The sequence below is a fragment of the Amblyomma maculatum genome, chromosome 6, assembly GCF_055883805.1.
Source record: "Amblyomma maculatum isolate TAMU_Amacu chromosome 6, ASM5588380v1, whole genome shotgun sequence".
Taxonomy (NCBI): domain Eukaryota; kingdom Metazoa; phylum Arthropoda; class Arachnida; order Ixodida; family Ixodidae; genus Amblyomma; species Amblyomma maculatum.
In genome coordinates, this window is record NC_139349.1 from 140,519,320 (window position 1) to 140,539,545 (window position 20,226).

A 20,226-nucleotide genomic window follows, 5' to 3' on the forward strand; every position below is an offset into this window, starting at 1 on the left:
GGCGCCCCGATTATCCCTAGCGAGCGCCCTCACGCGGCGGGCCGAGGAGGCCGTCACGTGGTAGCTGCCGTGCCGAGCGAAGGAACGACTACGGCCAAAGAGACGAGTTGGGGCCCCTGCTCTCCTCTGTTCGTGACGTCACGCTGTCACGTGGTAGCCGGAGCGAAGGAACGACCTCAACCGACAGCAGAAAAGTGCTAGCAGTATAGCTCTGGCAATAAAACCAAACCACATAAAGGCGTTCAGCCCCGCCGGGTGGTGCAGTGGTAAGACGCCCGACTACAGTACCGGAGTTCCCGGGTTCGAACCCGACCACGGTGGCGGCGTTTCAATGGAGGTGAAACGAAGTGGAGTCCATGTGCTGTGCGATGTCAGCGCACGTTAAGATCCCCAGATGGTCGAAATTACTCCGTAGCCCTCCACTACAGCACCCCTTTCTATGTTTCCACTTTCATTCCCACCTTCCTCCCTTTCCTTACGGCGCGGTTCAGGTGTCCACAGAGCAAGTGGGACAGATACTGCGCCTTTCCCTTCCTGTGAAGCAATTACTTACTAAAGGCGTTCAGCACTTTGCCAAACTTCGTGCAGCCGCTCAGTGCTTCATTAGTTTAAGGTTAAGTTAACCATGGCGAAGTTTACCTTTGCGCACAGCGTAAAAGCCTCTCGTTTTATTCGCGATGAAGTCATGCTGTCTACGCAAAGCGCCTGCAAAACGTGTGGCCCTTCCATTACTCAGCATGGCTTCACACCATCTCTAACTCGGCCGATATAACACTATACATAACCTTTCTGCCCAAGGACAACAGTGCTGAGCTGTGTTGATCGCTGACAAAGCCGAAGGGTGTATGATGAGCATCGAGTGTGTGCATTTTTTGCGCAGGCATCACGCTGGCCGTCTCCTTCATGTACGTAACGAACAAAGTCGCCGACGACACGTGGTCGATCCGCCAGACCTTGCTGTTCAGTCTATACATGGCCTGCGTCGAGCGACTGCCCATGACCGATGAACTCTTCGAAGAAGGTTAGCAGTCACCAACATCCGATTCTTCCCTCTCATGTATAACATATTTCTTCAATCACGACTACAGTTCTTAAAAAGTTAAAGCACGATGATGTAGGCGAATTAAATGGGAGAATTAGTTCAGGGTCTCGGAGGACCATTCTATCATATCGTGGTTCTCATTCAAATTTCCCCTGGCCACTTCCTAGGTAGTCAAAGCAGAAAAATGGCTAGTTGGTGTGTCATCATAAATAAAAAGACTAGTGCAAATAACACAGACACAGACAAGCGTTTGTGTTATTCGCTGAAGTGTTTTGCAAAAAACACATCGGCGGCTAATAAAAAGGACTTGAAAATTTTCTTCACCGCTCGGTTTAAACTCATGTCGTTTATACTGTCGACGCCAGGTTTCCGCCGTTTTGAATTGAATGGTGTTTTTACATGGCCTCCGAGATCCGTCCGAGATGTTGGGCGTCGACCATACCATTTACTTGCGAAATGCCCCACGTCTGGCGACACGCGTATTTCGAAATATTTTACTTCTCTGTTTTACAAAAACTTCGTTTTAAATTGGAGAGCTTAACTTCACGTCGTCTTCAAGGTCCTTCTAAGTACCTTACGCCAATGCGTGAGTTTTCTCAGAACACAAACGAAGCAAGAATAATTTGGTTAAAGCGCTTGAACCCTGAACGAAGATATGCGGTTTCGATCCTCACCGCGGCGTCGAGTTTTACATGGTGGCGAAACGTAAAGCGTCCACGTACTGTGCGATGCAAGTGTAAGTATAAAGCTCCGTGGTAGTCTAAATTATCCTGAGCCCTCCAATGCGGGCTATCTCATAGTCTTAGTCGTTCTGGGACGCTATACCCTATAAACCAAAACAAACTGCGTAGCGATTGCAGATAAGGTAAAGTTTGTAAAGGTTCACTGCATAACACGTATTCTAAGCATTCCTGAGGAAGTTTCCAGAACGGTTTGAAATCATTCCGGAAAAATAAGAAACGTGAAATGGTGTACGGGAGTGGCGGAAGCAAAGTTTTGGGGGGAAAGCAGCCATGCAGCTTACTTGTAGTCACCGAAGGCAAAACATTACCTATTGAAATGGGACAAGATTATGAATCTTGATATAGACAGTGAAGCCTAATTTCGACGTTATCAGTGGCCAGGAAGAGCAGCAGTTAGAGGATAAACTAAGACTTTTCGTACACAGGTAAAAGCTGAGACAAAACACCAAGACCTCGAATTAACATTCTCCTGATAAATAAGCAAATGAAGCTCAAAGCGCACAGCTTGAAGCAATGAATTGAAAGTTAGGAAAATTATACGCAGTTACTAGGTGGATATAGTAGCAAAAGTCCGCTGTACAGTAACCAAGACGATAGGTCGCACAAATTCCAGATGCCTTTAGCGGTAACCTCAGTTTTCTGTTGATAGAAATGCAATCTTTGAAGAACATACTGAGAGGTTATGAGGAGGAGCCTGGAGTACTAGGTAAATTGCAAAACTTCTTCATGAAGCGTGTTAGGTTAAATTTTCTCCGACTGTTTTTAGTCCTAGCTGGAATCGTTAGGGAGGAGAGGGTGCATTTCTGGACATTTAAAAGAGGTGTGACAACACTAAAAGCTCCCAGTGATGCGAAATTTTCACAGTAAGCATTGTGCCTGGCGAAAATGTATTATTTTAGAGCACAGCTTTATGGCGCCCGTTCCTGCGTTTCTTGGCGTCACCGTCGGCGTAGTCCCTCGTAAGCAGGTTCCGCACTGCGCATGCACGTGCTGCAGCGGAGAGCTGACCGAGTGGAGCAAGAAAGCCCGATATAGCGTTATGTCGTTGTTGCGACTGTAGGAAGATGAAAACAAAAATGCACGGGCCTGCTACTGGCTCTGCCGCTGAGCCACCTCACCTGCCTCATGCGGTCAGAGGAGAAAATAAAGAAGAAAGAAAAAGAAGAGAGAGAGAAAGAGACAGACAAGCTTCTCAACAGCCGTCGTCCGCGACCACAGTGGCGCAAGTGCAATGACGGCCTACGACAGGTACAAGCACTGGGGGCAGGCGAGCCATTCCCAGCCCCGTAGGGACAGAAGCCGGCATAAAAGTGGATTCTGTCTAGAACACCGATGAACTTTGATGCGTTCAACTGAACGTAGTTTTGTTCGATGCAACGCTAGGTAGCCCGCACCGCCCGAGCAAAACGCGTAGCCGCCGCCATTCGCCACTGCGAACCGCCTGCTTACATAAATCGTTTATTCTCTGCCAGTTCTTTCTAAGCCATGAGCGAGGCAGCCGGCTGAAATTCTTCATCTGCCGTGGCGTGCACAGTTACTCCGTCCAGCGCCACCGCCGCCTTTCCTGTTGTAGTGCAGGCCACATATGCGTTTCGATCAAGAATTGTTAGTGGAGTGTTTCTTGAAGAACCAATATGTGCGAAAAATAAGAAGTTGTCTGTAATTGTATATAGATATGTTGCTCGAATTCTTTGCTTCGATCTATCGAAAACCTGAAAAATCTGATGAGCTGCGCTCAGATTTCGCATTAGAAAGTAACGCAATCGTCGGCAATTTTTTAATGGTTTTCAAAACGACTTTAGTTATTTGATGGAAACAGAATGTCGCCAAGGACAGTGTTCTGTAATTCTGTAAAGGCATGCCTTCATTAAATGAATGTATAAGTTCGAGAGGAGGCAGTTCTCAACGTTTGCGTATTTTGTTAGTTCTCTGGGGAATCGAGCGTAATCTGCAGTTGTCTGCACCTCCAACAGCTGACGTTATTGCTCGCAGGTCGATACCCCGTGATGACCACCATGGTGCAATCCGAGTCGCTTATCAACGCAGTCTTGACATGGGGCATCTTCGGCTACTACCGCTGTCACGAAGGTATGGGCAAAGTATAGAATTACTTTATTCAACAAGCGCTAACTTTGTAAAGATCGATTGCCCGTGCTATGGCCTGCTCCTAAAGGGGAAATATTAATGTCTGTGAATGGAGTGCAATTCGTTGTTCTCTAACGCTCATTTTGTTGCAGCTTTTTTGAAGCGTCGAAGCAAGTGAATTTTATTCGGGTGTATCAGATTGTTTTGTGGTTATGCCGTCGTCATTGTAGAGAAGTATATTTTGCTATATCTCCCCGGCAGTGTGTCAGAAGATATAACAAGAAAACTATCCGTGGTCTTCAAATTGTGCCTTGCGTTTTTCCTGACTTCAGGAGGTGATACCGACCTGATGTTTCCCTTGCACAACCCATGCTCGGCGATAGCCGTGGGTTTCTTCACGGGCGCGGTCACCATCTTCCTCCTGAGCAACATGTCGGTCATCGGTGGAAACTCTGCTGTCACCGTAGTCGTAGCAGGCACCTACCTTACCTACTACATGCTGGAGAACATGAGCAGCTCTGGTGTTACCGGCGTTGTTGTCTACTCCATGGCGGTCAACTTACACCGTTCCGTCGCCTGTACCGAACTTGCCCGTGCCCTGGAGGAGTGAGCATCCGTGTTATTTCCGCTTAGACTTGCATTTCAGTTGTCCTCTGTTCGGCTCAAAACTGGCCGCGAATATTCGCTTGAAAAATACTTCCATCGCAAAATCTTCTGATATGTTGGGGTCATGATTGCGGATGCAGCTCACGCGCCCTTAACTATTTACCAAAGGGAGACGCACTATCACGTAGAATAAACTCTGCATGCTTTAGGGCACTAGATAAAAGGCACAATGTTGTGTTGGTCAAGAATATATTGTCCTCTCTTGCTGTCATTACCAGAATCCACGCACCGATAGATTGAGTAATATTGGACAGAAGGGAGCGCGGGGTTAGCTACATGGTCGCACCGCTAAACTAAGCTTGAGATAGGGGCAGCAGAACCAAAATAGCAATTGTCGCAGTTTGCAGTTCATAAATAAATGTTTTATCAAGCACAGTCATTGAAGCATCAAATTCGCCAGTGTAATTTATCTTCAAACAACAAACGCATCCTGGTATTTTTCTCAGTCTTTCGCTCCTTGGAACTATTAATATGTCATCTTAATATTACAAACCACAGAGGGCTATCCCGATAAAGCACTGTCCTTGCATCTGACCGCCCTATCGGGTTTCTTATTTCCCTTCGTTTCGCAGGTACTGGGACTTGATGTACGACGTGACGGAAACCTTGGCTTCTTGCCTGTCAGCCGCGTACACTGCTTTCCTGCTCATCCAGTACGCTTCCACCCTTGGCTGGAATCTCTTGTGGAACTGCTTCGTCGTCGAATGCGCCATAAGGTAAATGCATTTTGTTTGCTATGGCGCCGCTGAAACGTGTTTGCAATTTCGTATCGCTCGTGCTGTGTCACTGCCAAAACATACGACGAAATCCTTACCTGCTTACCTGTATAAGAAAGTAGCTAATGCTTCAAAGCATCTTACTATATTGGGGTCCATTTTCCCTAGATACGAGCCTGCTGCAAGCCAAACTATGTTTAAAAACCTCTCTGTGCGGGATGGAAGCTCTCCTTGTTAGGCGCACATTTCGGAGACTCCTTCCACCGCGTTATTCTTATGGCAGCACAAACCATCCTCCCAGTATCAGTATTGAATTGGCAATGTCTGACCCTGCATAGGTCAACACACTTGAAATTAATTAAATTGCGTTTGACTTAGTTCGGCTAAGACCGGTTATACTTGGTAATGCTGCGTTAAGCGAGGTTAGACTCATAGGCCTGAACTTAATTTAGAGAGTGGAAGCTCTTTTAAGCATGGTCAGGTACTGTTTGATGTGGTTTTTACTCCTCCATGATGGTCCGCGAAGCTGGACACCACAGCGGGATCCAGATGACACGAAGCTGTCGAGGGAATTTCGAAGGGTTAGGTCGCAGCAGGTGAGTCAGATGGGCAGCGATGAAGGTGGAGTGTAAGGGTAAGCAGAAGACTGGAAGGCTGTGGGCCACTGCGTCATTCAATGTTCTGTAATTGTGAAGATATCTGCCAGTACGAAAAACGTTGGTCAAGTGTTTGAATAATAAGCAACGTGTGTGCGAAGTAGAAGCGAAACAGAAGAAAAAGAAGCCAGTACAGCCAAAGACCTTCACTCAACGAGACAATATTCAATATTTCGCTTTTAAATAGCATGGTGTTTTCTTAAGTCTGGGCCACTTTTCGTTCGGGCGCCTATTGAAAAGCGGTAGCTTCAAAGCTCTATACGAAGTGCTGTATTGATTTTAGTTTTTCAGCTTGGTCACTTTTGAACCTCTTCTCTGTTCTCCGACCACAGGTGTATGGCGGTGGTGCTTCTATATCCCGCGATCGGGCACTTCGGCTACCAGGTCACTGTGCGCCAAGCGATGGTGCTCTCTTGGGCGGGCATTAAGGGAACCTACCTCAGTTCCCTCGCCACTGCTCAGTTCCTGAGGAACGAGAACATCTACACAGAGAGCATCACGAAGGTCTCCTTCTCGACCACTGAAGTGCTTAAAAAATTCAAGGGTTCAGATTTTTTTTTGCTGCTGAAGCCTGTATTGAATCGCTTCCTCGAAGAACTCGTATAGATTACGCGGGCAACCTTTGTATTAAGCAAAACTAAAAAAAAAACAAAGCATTTTGTAACGAGACGCCCTTTTCACAATAGTTTTGTAGTTTTTAACAAAGCAATGGAAATGTTTCATTCTCGAATAAAAGTTAAAATAATTTACATCTCGCGCTTAATAATTTGTTTTGGCCAGCTTTTCATTTTAATAACAAGGAAGGCTTTGAAGGCCTGATATTTTTGTCATCGGCTAAAACTATGTGAAAGTCATGAATGAAGTCACATTTTTGAGGGAACAAAAGTTATATTCCACAAACAATTCGTAGTGCGGCTTGCAGAATATAATTCCCAAGACAGCGCTCATTTCACGCTACGAAGACGAAGCGAGAATTACTAGTACGCATCGCACAAAGGAAAGCCGAAAGTTTGTCTGAATGTGTAATAATAGCGTCGATCACGTATGTATAAACGGCAGTCATTCTAAAATATCAGCCTATAGTACGAAAAATTTGACGCTTATTTATTTTTTTTTTATTCCAGTCGTACCTGTACGTCTTCGGCGACATGGTTCTCACGCAGCTCATTAACGTCACCCTATTGCAGGTGGTCCTCGGCAGCCTAGGTGCGTCCAGCAGAAGGCCTCTCCTTTTTAGCTCCTCCTAAGCCTCACCCTGTGCGCAGGCATGCTCGAGGTGTCGGACGTGGAGCTACGCGCCATGCGTGACGCGGTGCATCACCTCAAGGAGGCTGCGGACTCGGCTCGTGCCCTCTACATGAGGGATGACTCATTCTTGCTGGCAGACTGGCACTGGGTGGCACGGAACACGCTCATTCGGAACCCGCTCGAGGCCGGCTTCCGACTACAGACAGCCTTCGTGAGCCCTTTCCTTTCCCGCCAGACACTGGCAATTTTGTTTTTGAATCTGCTACCCTAAATGTAAATCATTCCGCTTCTAGACACCTTTTGTGATTCAGGTTATACCGGGAAAGCGCAAACGTACTATCGTAAATGCCGTTCAGCTTCCTACAGTAGCCTTGTCACAACATTCAAAGGATCTATAATCACAAATATGCGCTTTTACCTGGTTCGGTATGTTAGCATGCGCTTCAGCTTGCACCGACGCCACCTTGATGACGGTACCTTCTTTCTGTCTGCAGAGGGCTGGATGCATTGTACGACTTCGAAAGGTTTCCAGGCACATCGACACATTGGCAGTCGAAAACGTCCTCAGAATTGAGCAGGCACGTTACCGGGTCTTCAGTAATCATAAGCCAATTGACTTAGCCAGTTTGCAGAAACACGGTATTGAAAATTAGCTTTCCTACTTATAATTACGAAAGAAATCAAGATCTATAAAGGGACCACAGCGAATTGCATTAGCATGAAATATTGACCATTTTCTGTGTGCTATAACTAAAGTGTCCGTTTCGTTCATGTCCTCGGCCTTACTGCTGACACAGTAGGACGCAGAAAAATCAGTTTTTTCTCTCAGTCACGAAGTCTCTATGATAAAAAAACTTAATAACCTCATAATTACGGTTATACACAAAAACTATATCCCTCGCGTGCTCTCCCGCAGGATCGGTGGTCCTGCAAAAGCAAATGAAGTCACGATATAATAGAACAAGCATATTCTAAACACTCCATAACAACATAAGCAATAGACTACAGTGAGAGCTAGGTCTCCTGCACACTTTTTCTTTATTATTGCTCTGCGGAGGGAGCATTTAGCCCTTTGTAAAGCCGTGGTAGAGCTCTTTGTTAATATCTCCAGAACCCTTTAAGAAGCTTTGTAAAAATCTTTTTTTTTTTGAAGGTCAGCTATGCTCGTCAGTACCGCCAAGGAATAATTCAGCAAAGGACCAAAATGACGTTAATTGCTGCTTTTCAGTACCCATTTGACAAGAAAGTGTAAGTGGAACTTTGTCCTTCTTCCCAGACACGCTGTATATGTTTAAAGAACACTAAACGGGAATGTGAAGTCTAGCTAGAAAATGATATTTATGTCCAAATGTTGTTATTTCGGCATTTTTTCTGACAACTCTGCTATTGTGAGCCAAAACTTTCTGCACATGTTTAAGGCACACAGCTATACCCCCGCGTATTTCGGGTAGCTGACTTTTACACAACTTGCTATCGGTAAGATACCGGTTTAGGTTAAATGAAATTCCTATTACACAGCTTGAGCTCAAGCATGCTTAGGGTACCCGTAATCCTAAGGAGAAAGCGCCTGTTTCGTGTACGGAAACAATTTTGGAGGTTCGGGGTGCTTCTTCGTTATTTCAATTAACTTGCGCTGAGGTGGCTCATCCGGTTGGATAAAAGCGAGCTCCTTTGTCAGTGCTTCTATGCCTTAGATTGTTCCTTCCGGACCACCGGGAGAGTCTTGTTTGGTACTCTTTCATGTGTCAGAAACTCATGGATACACGTCAAAGCTCTGCAACATAATGGATTTAATTGATTCTCCAGCACCTCCGCAAAGTTTGCACTTCATGTCGTATTAGGTTATCTCCACCATCTGCAACACTATTTCGCCTGGCAGCTACCGCCTATACAGAACAAAGGCTGCGTCCAATCCTGACTGATTGCGAAGCAATGCTCCCTCCGCATACAGTCCGCTTTGTCTGTTCAAAGGCGACACGAGCAGCAATTCCGGAGCATTACAAAGCGTAAGCTGTCAGTTCAGGCCGAAAAATATGTGAAAAACAAAAATACTCGGACTATTAAACAGTAGCTCCATCTTTCCGAAATAGACGCACCTTACATACAGCTATTTGATCAGCGGTCAGGGGCAGTTTTTCCCCTAACGACCCGCCTAATCTGTCTCGGCCTTCCTGTAAGAGCAGTAAAAACCATGCTGTAAAACCCAAACGCAAATGGGGAAACAAAATGACTTCTATTCCGATTTTTCAGAAGCACGGTCATGATTTCAGCGTTGAAACCGACCAAATTGTTAACAGTCCCCGGAGGTGTAATTTTCCTCTTAGATAGCCTTGCATTACAGTTTCTCTTTAAAGTATCGTGTAAACACTTGACAATATCAGGTTCTAGGTCCCTCTGCTGAACCAACCTCATCATAAGATATTCCTTAATCATCGAAGTCACATTCCAGCCTGCACAGCGGAATATCAGCAGCCAATGCGCTTATTTCTTTTTCATACCACGCAACTTGTATTTCATATGTAGGCAAGAAATTGAAGACAGACGTACTCAGATCGTTATGACGAGGTTCTTTTTTGAATATAATTACCACCTAAAGGCTGCTTCAGTGGTACCAAAAAAATGCACCAGGCCGGCCAAGCTAGAAGCACATATTTTATAAATACACGCAAATGACGAGATGATAGTGAGACTAAAAAATAAGATGAAGACAAATAGTGAGAACTGACCAGGTGCTAGAGGATGAGAGAGGAGTCGGTGCAGACGCCCGATGTCTGGTGGACAAGATTGGCGAGGTACGCCCAGTGTCGAGGTGAATCTGGGTAAGTCCAGCATGCGGCTAGAGCGCTGGAGGGGGCCCGGTTCAGGCGAGAGGCTTCAAGCTGTCGTCCAACGGCAGAAGCGACAGGCATCCTGGGCGTCTGAGTCCAGCACGGCGCCGAATGCGTGCGTAGACTATATTCCCCAAATAGGGAGCAATGCACGAGTAGGCCGCTCGCAGGGCTGGAGACAGCAGGCAGGCCCCAGATCTGGTCACTGCATGGTGTAGCAAGTCTGGTGGAACGCAATTTGCCGTAGTTATGGGGCCGTCCGTCCTCCAGGTACGCTGCTCCCTCGTTCTGATTTCCTCGTTTCTCGCTCCTAGCGCCGTTCGAGCAGCCAGCCTGCACGTTCTCTTATAATTCCTCTTTTTCAGACGTAGCTTTTTTTCATCCTGGTTTCTTGGATGTTGGTTCTTGCACGCACTGGTTTTTCAATCACGTCTTTGAACTGTGTTTTCGAGAGGCAGCTTGTTGAAGATGATCCCAAATGGAAACGTATTTCGAGTTTCAACTGGCCACCTAGAGCAAGGAATTTTCATCAACAAACCGAGGAGCTGTTTCAGTGCGAGGTTTGAATTTGTATCTTGAATTATGATTGGACCACGCCGGTATGGTCCTTATACTTCCAAGGCTATTGCTGATACGCGGATATGGAGAGCCCTCAGGATGGTCGACAGAAGCTCATTACGTGGGGAATGTGCGAGCAATCTCAACCAGTTCAATCGGAGACCCAGAGCGCTCTCCCAATACGCAATAGTGCAAAATGTTGAGGAGAGAAATAGCTCACGATGAGATACAACTCATACATTGAAGTAGTTCTCCGGTGTCGTGAAATAACTAAAGTTGGTACAAGCCACCGATTGTGGTCGCCCTTTACTAGTATAATAGCTCTACCGAGCAAAGCAGGAAGCCGCCGCCATTATACCACCATTCACCACGAAAGAGAAAAGTAAGAAAATTTACTTCTATTATTCTCTCCGCAGCAGTCGCGCTAGGTTGACGCCATCTGTACAGCAATTTTATTTTCCACAAGCGTTTATTCCTAAAGCAGCGAAAATAAATAACTCCGAATGAAAAGCTACCGTTCGCGACATATTTACTTAAAGCTAATCGTAGTGCAGTTAAAAAATAACAAAAATGATAAAATGAAACGCAAAAATAGTCTGCGGAGTATCGCTAAAACATTGGTCTAAATAAGCCACAGAATACATCTGAAGGGAATTCAGCGTGTGCCTTGTAAAACACGGAAAAAGTTAGGTATGGACATTTAAGACTGCTTATTGTGAAAACGCGAAAGCATGAGCAATACCGTTAAAGCCACAGAAGCATCATCGCAGTAAAACCCACTGCGCCGCTGCCGCGACTCTCGTGCTCATGCAAGCACTCGTGCTCTGGAATCCACTCACACCCGTCGCGCTCGCGCAGATGTTAGAGCGCTCGACTACTGTGCCCAAGATGCGGGATTGAATTCCGACCACGGCGGCCGCTTTTCGATGGAGGCAATAAGAAAGGTATCAGTGGGCTGTGTGTGCGATTGGTGCAAGTTAAAGAACCTCAGGTGCTGAAATTTCCGGAGCTCTCCACTACTGCGTATCTCATAGTCTGATCGCCTTGGGACCAAACCAATCCACTCACAAAGCTTGTTCGCCGGCGCGTAACTCTGGCGTCACGTACTGCGAGCTGCCTCTAACTGAACACCCGCGGTTGCCGACGGAATTCAGACTTGTTCTAAGAACGCACACTTTTCTTTAAAACATGACACGTGTCGACCCGGCGTTGAGGCTATAGAGGACGCGCGCTCCGCGGATGAATTAACGCCACAGCCTCCAGAGAACGCGAGGGAAAGACGCCCGTCCACAAGCCTAGCAAATATGAGTGGGCCATTCTCTATTTATATACTGAAGCGTGAATGCGAGCAGCAACAAGTAAGCGCATAAAGGGTTCCTTGTCGCGACCTCCGGACAAAGCCCTTACACTCGTCACTAATCCCATCACACGCGTGTTTTTCATGGCCACATTTCTACCTTTCTGCATGCTCCTGCTCTGTTCATACTGATGCCGACAAACATATGGGTATTGGTGCCGATTAATATGGCTAGTAATAACAATTTAGCATTATATTCCAGCCCTCCTTATCTGTACTTCTGCGTGTAATACTCGCCTGCATTCTGTCCGTCTTAAAGCCTCAAGGCACTGACTTCCAGTTCCAGATTCTAGTAAACTTAATTTGATTCTACGAAGTGCCTGTAGGGAGATTCGGCGACGAAGTGAACACATGTCCTCATGTTATCATTACTAACGCCCGCATTGGATATTTTCAGATACTTGGACATGGACACCATTGGGTCGATACTGGCAATACCACAGTGGGTTATTTGGCTGGTAAGTTAGACCTTTTGACCCTTTAACACATTTTAAAATACAACCGGTGTATATACGACGGCTGGTACGCAACCAGTGAAGAAGTTAGTAACTCTGCTTCTACGTCCTCTCCAGAAGGAGAACGTCGGCAGCGCTCACGAGGAAGGACTCACGGAGGACAGCGCCATAGACGTGATCCAGAGGCCTTTACGCGAGCGTGTGGTCGAGCTGTTCGAGCACTCCTACTACGAGACGGTCGTCACAAGCTCTACTCTAGCCATAGTCTTCGTGCTGGCCGGGCTCTTGCGCATCTTGTTGGTGACGGCTCGCAGCAGCGCCTTCATCGCCGCAATCAGCGTCGAAGCCATCTACCTCACCATGTTCACCACATAGGTTACCGTCATGGTAAGTCACGTTTCTTTGATTTACTTTAGCTGTCGCAGGTAGGCGTCCTTCAACGTAATACTGTGAACTTTAATCAATGTTCAACGGTGAACTACAGTACTGCTGTTTCCTTAATAAAACATACTATACGAACAATTATATACTGGTTTCTGGTTTTGCGCATATATTAGCATGATAGAATATATTTGTACATATGCGCACACACACCCAAACTACACGTCTTCTACAAAACTTCATATTCTGTGCTGAAAATTGGTGCTTTTCACTAAATCTTCCGTACACCCAAGCGGCTGTCTGAATTTCTCGAACAGCGAACAGATCGAACAGATCGAACAGCGCCGTTTTCATTTCAATTTCAGATATCGGCGTATGGCCAGCGCATCGTGAATATGGACAACTACAACCGCCTAGATCTGGTGCTAGTGGCCGTGTGTATGCTAATATTCACCCTGCTGTGCGGCCTCTTCCTTATGCAGCAGAACGACCTGGTCAACAGCGCACTCATCGTGTGCTTCATCGCCGCCATCTCGCTGTGCTTCCTGCACGCCGCAAAGTACGCCGAGGTGGGTTTCCCTTTCTTTATTCGCGGTCATGTGTGCATAGTACGATAAAAGCCAGCTGTAGAATAGGTAGCATCCTTGGTTGCTATTAAGGTATCCTGTGCCGCATTGCCGTAACTGGTGGCAACGTAACTGCCCTAAGTACATTGGTTGAAGGAGAAGTATATTGTTAGGGTTTATTTACAGAGTGATTCTGCACCTTAGCCTGATGTGCTAACTAACAGATGGTGAGCTTCTTCTTCTTCTTCCTCTATTCCGGAGAGCCTCTTTTTGCACTTCCTTCTCCTCTTCTGTGCGCATGCCTGACATTTCCCCCTTCGCAGACGAAGCCCCTGGGCTGTCAGAGTCCCGAGCGAGAGTGGCAGTGCTTCATTCTTTCGATATGAACTACCTGTGTTTTCCGAGAGGACGACCGTGGGAACATTGGCGAGACACGACGTAGTTCAACTCATTGATGCGTTTGAGCACAATAAATGGGCCTGTGTAGTGCGACAACAGCTTCTGGGACAAACCACGCTTGTGGAGAGGTGTCCAGAGCAACACTAAGTCGCCGGGAAGGTAGGAGACATCCTGATGCCGACGATCGTAGTGCTGCTTGGAGCGGTCCTGCGAGGCCAGAGTGCGTAATCGGGTGACCCGACGAGCCTCTTCAGCGTGGCAGAGGTGCTCGAAACAGACGGCTCGGTGTCGAGAGAGAACGGCAAAATGGTGTCAAAAGAACGTCGAGGCGGACGGGCGTAGAGGAGGAAAAATGGAGTATAAGAAGTTGTCTCATGCTTCGAGGTGTTATAGGTGTAAGTAATGAAAGGAAGCACGTCATTCCAGTTCTTGTGCCACGAGTCATACATCGCAAGCATGTTTGTCAGTGTCCAGTTTGTACGTTCGACGAGGCCATTTGTCTGGGGATGGTACGGCTTAGAGTGACGCAACTGGCAAGTACAATAGCGCAGAAGCTGTTCCACAACATCTGCCGTAAACTGGCGGCATCGGTCACTGATAATTACACGAGGAGGCCCATGACGGAGGACGACAGCGTGAAGAAGAAAGAACGAGACGTCAGCGGCGGTGGCGGAAGGGATGGCGGCAGTTTCACAGTAACGCGTGAGATGATCAACGCACACGATGACCCAGCAATTGCATTTCGACGAGCGGGGAAACGGGCCTATGAGGTCAACACCCACTTTCTCATATGGTGTGGTCGGTGGTGTCACCGGATGTAAGTGGCCCGGCGGAGAAGTCGTGGGGAGCTTGAACCGCTGGCACTGCACGCAGGAGTTCACGTAACGCTGAGTCGTTCGATGCATATTTGGCCATTAGAAACGTTCCTTAATGCGCGTAAGAGTCCTGGCAAACACCAAGTGGCCAGCTCTAACGTCATCGTGCAGAGTGTAGAACAGAGGAGTAGAGGCTAGCCGGAACGACTAGCAGAAAGCGTGCACCGCCAGACGAGTAATTTGTTTGGATACAGCAAACCATCGCGAATGCAGAAAGGGTTCGAAGATGCCGGATCACGAGCTTTTTCAAAAAGTGATACCAAGTCTTGATCTTTTCGTTGTTCTCGCTGGAAAGTGGCAAGATGAGGAAATTGTACGGAAACGGCGGCGAAATAGTCGTCAAAGTTGTCATCGCAGAGGGTAGTTGCGAGAGGCAGCCGCGAGAGGCAGTCAGCGTCAGCGTGTTGGCGGCCACTTTTGTACGACACTGTAAAGGAAGGACACTGTAAAAGGAAGAACTCCTGAAGGCGTAATGCCCAGCGGGCCAACCGACTGCCGGGGTCGCGTAGATTCACCAGCCAGCAAAGTGAATGATGATAGGTGATGACTGTAAAGAAATGTCCATAAAGGTACCAGCGAAACCGCTGTACGCCAAAAGCGACGGCAAGGCACTCTTGCTCCGTCACGGTATAGTTGCGTTCAGACTTGCTGAGGGTGCACTTGCGTAGGCGACAACGTGTTGATTTCCGTCATGCCGTTGTATGAGCACAGCACCCACGCCGACGCCACTTGCGTCAGTGTGGAGTTCAGTGGGAGCTGTCGGGCTGAAATGACGCAGTATGGGCCGCGAGGTAAGAAGAAACTTGAGCTGGCGAAACGCAGAAACACATCCAGGAATCCATTTCACAGGAATATCTTTCTGCAAGAGGCATGTGAGGGCGTAAGCTACGTAAGCAAACTTAGGGATGAAGCGTCGATAGTAAGAGCAAAGTCACAGACTTGAGCTCTTTGACGCAGCTGACAGCTTCAATCTTCTGTGGGTCAGGCCTAACACCGTCTTTGTCAACCAAATGCCCAAGCACAACAATCTAGCGTTCACCGAAGCGGCACTTATTAGAGTTCAGCACGAGACCCGCTTTCTCCATGCAGTTAAAGACCACAGCTAAACGGCTGTTATGCTAGGCGAAGGTCCTCCCAAAAATCACTACGTCATCTAGGTAACACATGCAAATTTGCCACTTCAGACCACGCAAAAGATTGTCCATAAATCTTTCAAAGGTAGCTGGAGCGTTGCATAGGCCGAAAGGCATCACGCTAAATTCATATAACCAATCGGGAGTCACGAATGCCGTCTTCTCCTTGTCTTTCGGATGTATCGGTATCTGCCAGTATCCGGACCGTAAATCAACAGATGAAAAGTAGGAAGCTGAATAGAGGCAGTCAATGGCATCATCAACACGCGGGAGCGGGTAAACATCCTTCTTGGTCACAGTATTGAGGCGGCGATAGTCGACACAAAATCGCCAGGTGCCATCCTTCTTTTTCACAAGAATCACAGGGGCGGCCCATGGGCTTGATGATTCCTGAATGATTCCTCTTTGCATCATATCACGGACCTGTTCTTCAATTATCTTACGTTCTGAAGGAGAAACACGGTATGGTGTCTGTCTAATCGAGTATGCAGATCCAGTGTCAATCATGTGATGGGTGCGGGAAGGCGGAATCGGTGGTGGATGATTTCGAGCAAAGTCGAACACGTCCGCATGTTTCATAAGAACCTCCATCAATATTCGCCGGTCGTTGGTGGGCAGCGATTCATTTATCATAGACAAACTGGAAATCAGCATGATCGGGACGTCTAGTTGAACGAGCAACGCCGTCACTGAACGCGGCGATGTGCATAGAAAGGCGTTCTTCAAAGTCGGCGAGTTTCAAACCACGCGGCAATACGGCAGGTTCATTGGTATGGTTGGCAGTCCAAAGCGTGGCACGGCCCTCGTTGACTCGAACAACGCTGCGGGGCACCAACACACTCTTTTTGGCACCGGAAAGAGACGCGGATTCCACCAGAGCGTCGAAGGCATTGGGAACCGCACCCGAAGACACAACTGGGACGAAGATGGCGGACATCGCCGGAACGATGGTATCGTCGAAGACAGAGAATACTTGGACCGCCCGCGGCGATTCCTCCATGAGGGCCGATCGAAGGCTGGGGCTTATGGATATCTCGCCACTGTTGAAGTCGAAAGTTGCGCCACACTGCTGTAAAAAGTGAACTCCTAGCATAACGTCGTGCGTAGAGCAAGGGAGCACCGTAAATTCAGTTCTAAACTCGTGTCCAGCCATCGCTACATTTGCATAACAAATACCAAGCGGAACCAACGATTCTCCCCCTACACCTCGAAATATGACAGGTCTATCCCAGCCCAAATTAATTTTGCGGCCAAGACGGTTCTTAAAATCTAAGCTCATCACGGAAACTCTAGCACCCGTATCCACTAAGGCCATAACACGAACACCATCCACTAACACTTCCAAGCGGTTCTTCAGCATAACGACCCGTAGAGGAATTGGCAAAATCGATGACCTGGCGACCGCACCTCTATCGGCTGCACACGCTAGTTTCCCGGTGGCGGAGAAGAACGGTGGGGAGAAGGCGATTGTCGGGAGCGGCGGGCAGGAGGAGTCAGGCTGCGATCAGAAACTGGTGAGTCGTTGCGTGGTGGTACGTGGCGGTAGGAGCCCGAAGGAGGGGGATAGGTCGGGTCACGGACTTCTGGACTCACGGTAGAACGGCGATTTGTCCATTGGCGCTGGTAGCGTGGTGCCGGGTTCCGGCGGCGGCAGCATCTGGATATGTGGCCAAGCATACCACAGCGGTAACAGACGGGTGGTTCGCGAGCACGGTCCAAATAATAGTCCTCGGTAACAAGATCGCAGCGATCAGCAAAGTCCAGCCGCTGGGGTTGTTGCGGAGGAGGTGGCGTCCTGTAGTGGGAACGAGCTAGGGGAGCAGGGCCATATGAGTCGTTTCGGTGGTCACGGACGGGAGGAGGAGCGGTAGAACACCAGAAAGCGCGCTGGATGGGAGCCGCCTGCAGGGAGCAGCTATCACAGGGGATTGCACTGCGGTTCACATCTTGATGGCGGGAGAGCTCATCACGGAAAGTTGGGCGAATCATGTCGGCCAAATGCGGAGGCTCATGTGAATGCTTGTTAGAATCCACGCTTGCAACAGTGGTCACGTTAGGCAGATGGCCGAATTTCGGGGTTATGCGACGCAGCTTTAAAGTTTCGAACGTACGACTGTGTTTGATCACGGCCGCGGGAGAATCTAAGTTTTCTTTTGTAATTACAAAGTTATACACGTCTACCGCGATGCCCTTTAAGAGGTGGCCAACTCTGTCTTCGTCAGACATGTTCGGTTTCACCGCTTTGCAGAGTTTTAGGACCTCTTCTATGTACATTGTGCATGTTTCACCAGGCCCTTGGGCTCTCTGGAATAAAGTCTGCTCAGCGCATTTCCGTTTTGCCGTGGTATCTCCGAAACAATTTCGAATCTCCTCTTCAAAACGATCCCAGCTCGTTCGAGACGCTTCGTGGTTCTCAAACCATGTCAGGGCTGCGGAGTCCAAGAAAAAAACATTTGCCAGCATTACAGTGGCATCCCAGCGATTGTACTTGCTCACCCGCTGGTAATTGGTGAGCCACTCATCCACGTCTTCGCCAGCCTTGCCAGAAAAGGTCCGCGGCTCACGGTAATGCTGCCATGCGGGTGCCGCTGGACCTGACTGCCCTGCGTCGTCGTCTTGGATCATTCTGGTGGTCAAAAGGGGAAGCCCAGCGAGTCGTCGGCTCGAACGGGGTAGAGAAAAATCCGTGGTGATCTTTGCAGCACCTTACACCACACTGTTAGGGTTTACTTACAGAGTGATTCTGGACCTTAGCCTGATGTGCTAACTAACAGATGGTGAGCTTCTTCTTCTTCTTCCTCTATTCCGGAGAGCCTCTTTTTGCACTTCCTTCTCCTCTTCTGTGCGCATGCCTGACGGTAACTTCACTGTCATAGGGGTAGTGTGACAGTGAATATCTTCACTGTCACACTATCCCAGTCATCCTCCCTTCCTTTTATCCCCCTCTTCCTTCCCACTATCCCAGTCATCCTCCCTTCCTTTCACCCCCTCCCCCTTAATTCGGCGCAACGGCGGTGATCCCTCATACCTGAGGAGACAGTTGAACGTGCCGATCCCCCTTTTCTTCCCCAATAAAGAACCACTTGTCTCTTTTCACTGTAATCATAGCCGTAAATACGCCGGAGCACACTCATGGGCACGACCACCGCATGGTGAGATTTTTCTGCGTGCAGAAATTACAGAGCATAAAGTGAGGCATAAAGAGAAAATCCCACACCACTGATGTATGTCTAGCAGAGTTGCAGGCAAAACCGATTTGTTTTACGAATATTCTCGCGGCTTTGTGTAAATATTGACAGTCTCCATAAATATTGGCGAGCTTCGCAGCTATGTCGGAATCCACTATCCCAATTGTCGGATGCGCGCTGAATGCTCGAAATAACCCAGTGATACCAAATACTGAAGTGGCGTAACAGTGCGTAGCAGTCCGAAATAGCACGGCAAACAAGTACTGCATGCAGACGGCCAAAGTGTCTTAGTGTGAAACGGGGCAAACTGCGAATGGGCGCTTTAATTTCCCAGACACCAGAAAAGATCCAGGATTTTATCTAAACTGAACACACCCGTAGGACTTTTCAGAACGGTTTCCGCTTTTGCAGCTATAAAGTTATTTCTATCTATACATCTGGCGTCAACATCTGTGAGTCGTCGTCACTACATATGCGCTGTATATTTGCGTTTTCTCCTCCAGTCATCATTTCTTCGGCTGTGATAACTGTTACAAATAGCTACCTCTTTTCCTATTCTGTCTTCTGGTTTCTGTTGTCACAGGTCATCAGAACGAACTCTTTCGCAAATTAAGAATTTTTGTGAAGGAAAACGTTCAATTTAGCCAGAAACCGTCTTTTCCAAGATTCTCCTCCGATCGTAGCCTCACGCTTTTTATACTTCTCGCATTTTCACAGCATGTACTGGAACGGGTGGCCGCATACGTGCATCGCTACCTGGACGCTAAGATTTACGACGCTTACCAGATCGGCCATGCCATCGTTACCGGCGAGGAAGAAGTTCAGCAGAATGTCTGGAAGTTCGTCAGTAACAGCAACACCATTGCAGAGATCCGTGGTCGAGCCACGCTGAACCGCCTGCTCGTGTTGCGACGACTCGTCGAGATTCAGGTGTGCCTTGGGCTGCCTTTTGATACACGGCATTACGTTCTCTTCCCAGAAGTGCAGATGGGCGGCGAATCGGGCTACTGGGTGCACGTTTGATATTTTTTCAAAAGCGCTGAAACAATATAGACGGAGAATAAACAGACACGAATGAGCGCTCGTCTCTGTCTCGTTCTTCTCCGTCCATATTGTTTCAGCGCTTTCGAAAAATGTCAACAAAAAAGTGCATGTCGGTGACGGCAGCAATTTCCCTAAACACGACCTAGGGAGGGAAGGGGGGTTTACGCACCACCTTGTTTTCCCCGAATGCACTTCATTCATAACGAACATTTGTGTTTTGCCCATTGCGGGAGTTTCGCCTAAAGTGCCGGAAGACAGGCATGTACGCGAAGGGACATATTACCAT

General features: G+C 47.9%; 1 pseudogene; it reads left to right on the forward strand.

Annotated features, from left to right (window-relative positions):
* Positions 1-957: 957 nt before the first annotated feature.
* The window catches only part of LOC146186891 (sperm-specific sodium:proton exchanger-like), a 40,759-nt pseudogene continuing 21,490 nt past the window's right edge, over positions 958-20,226 (forward strand).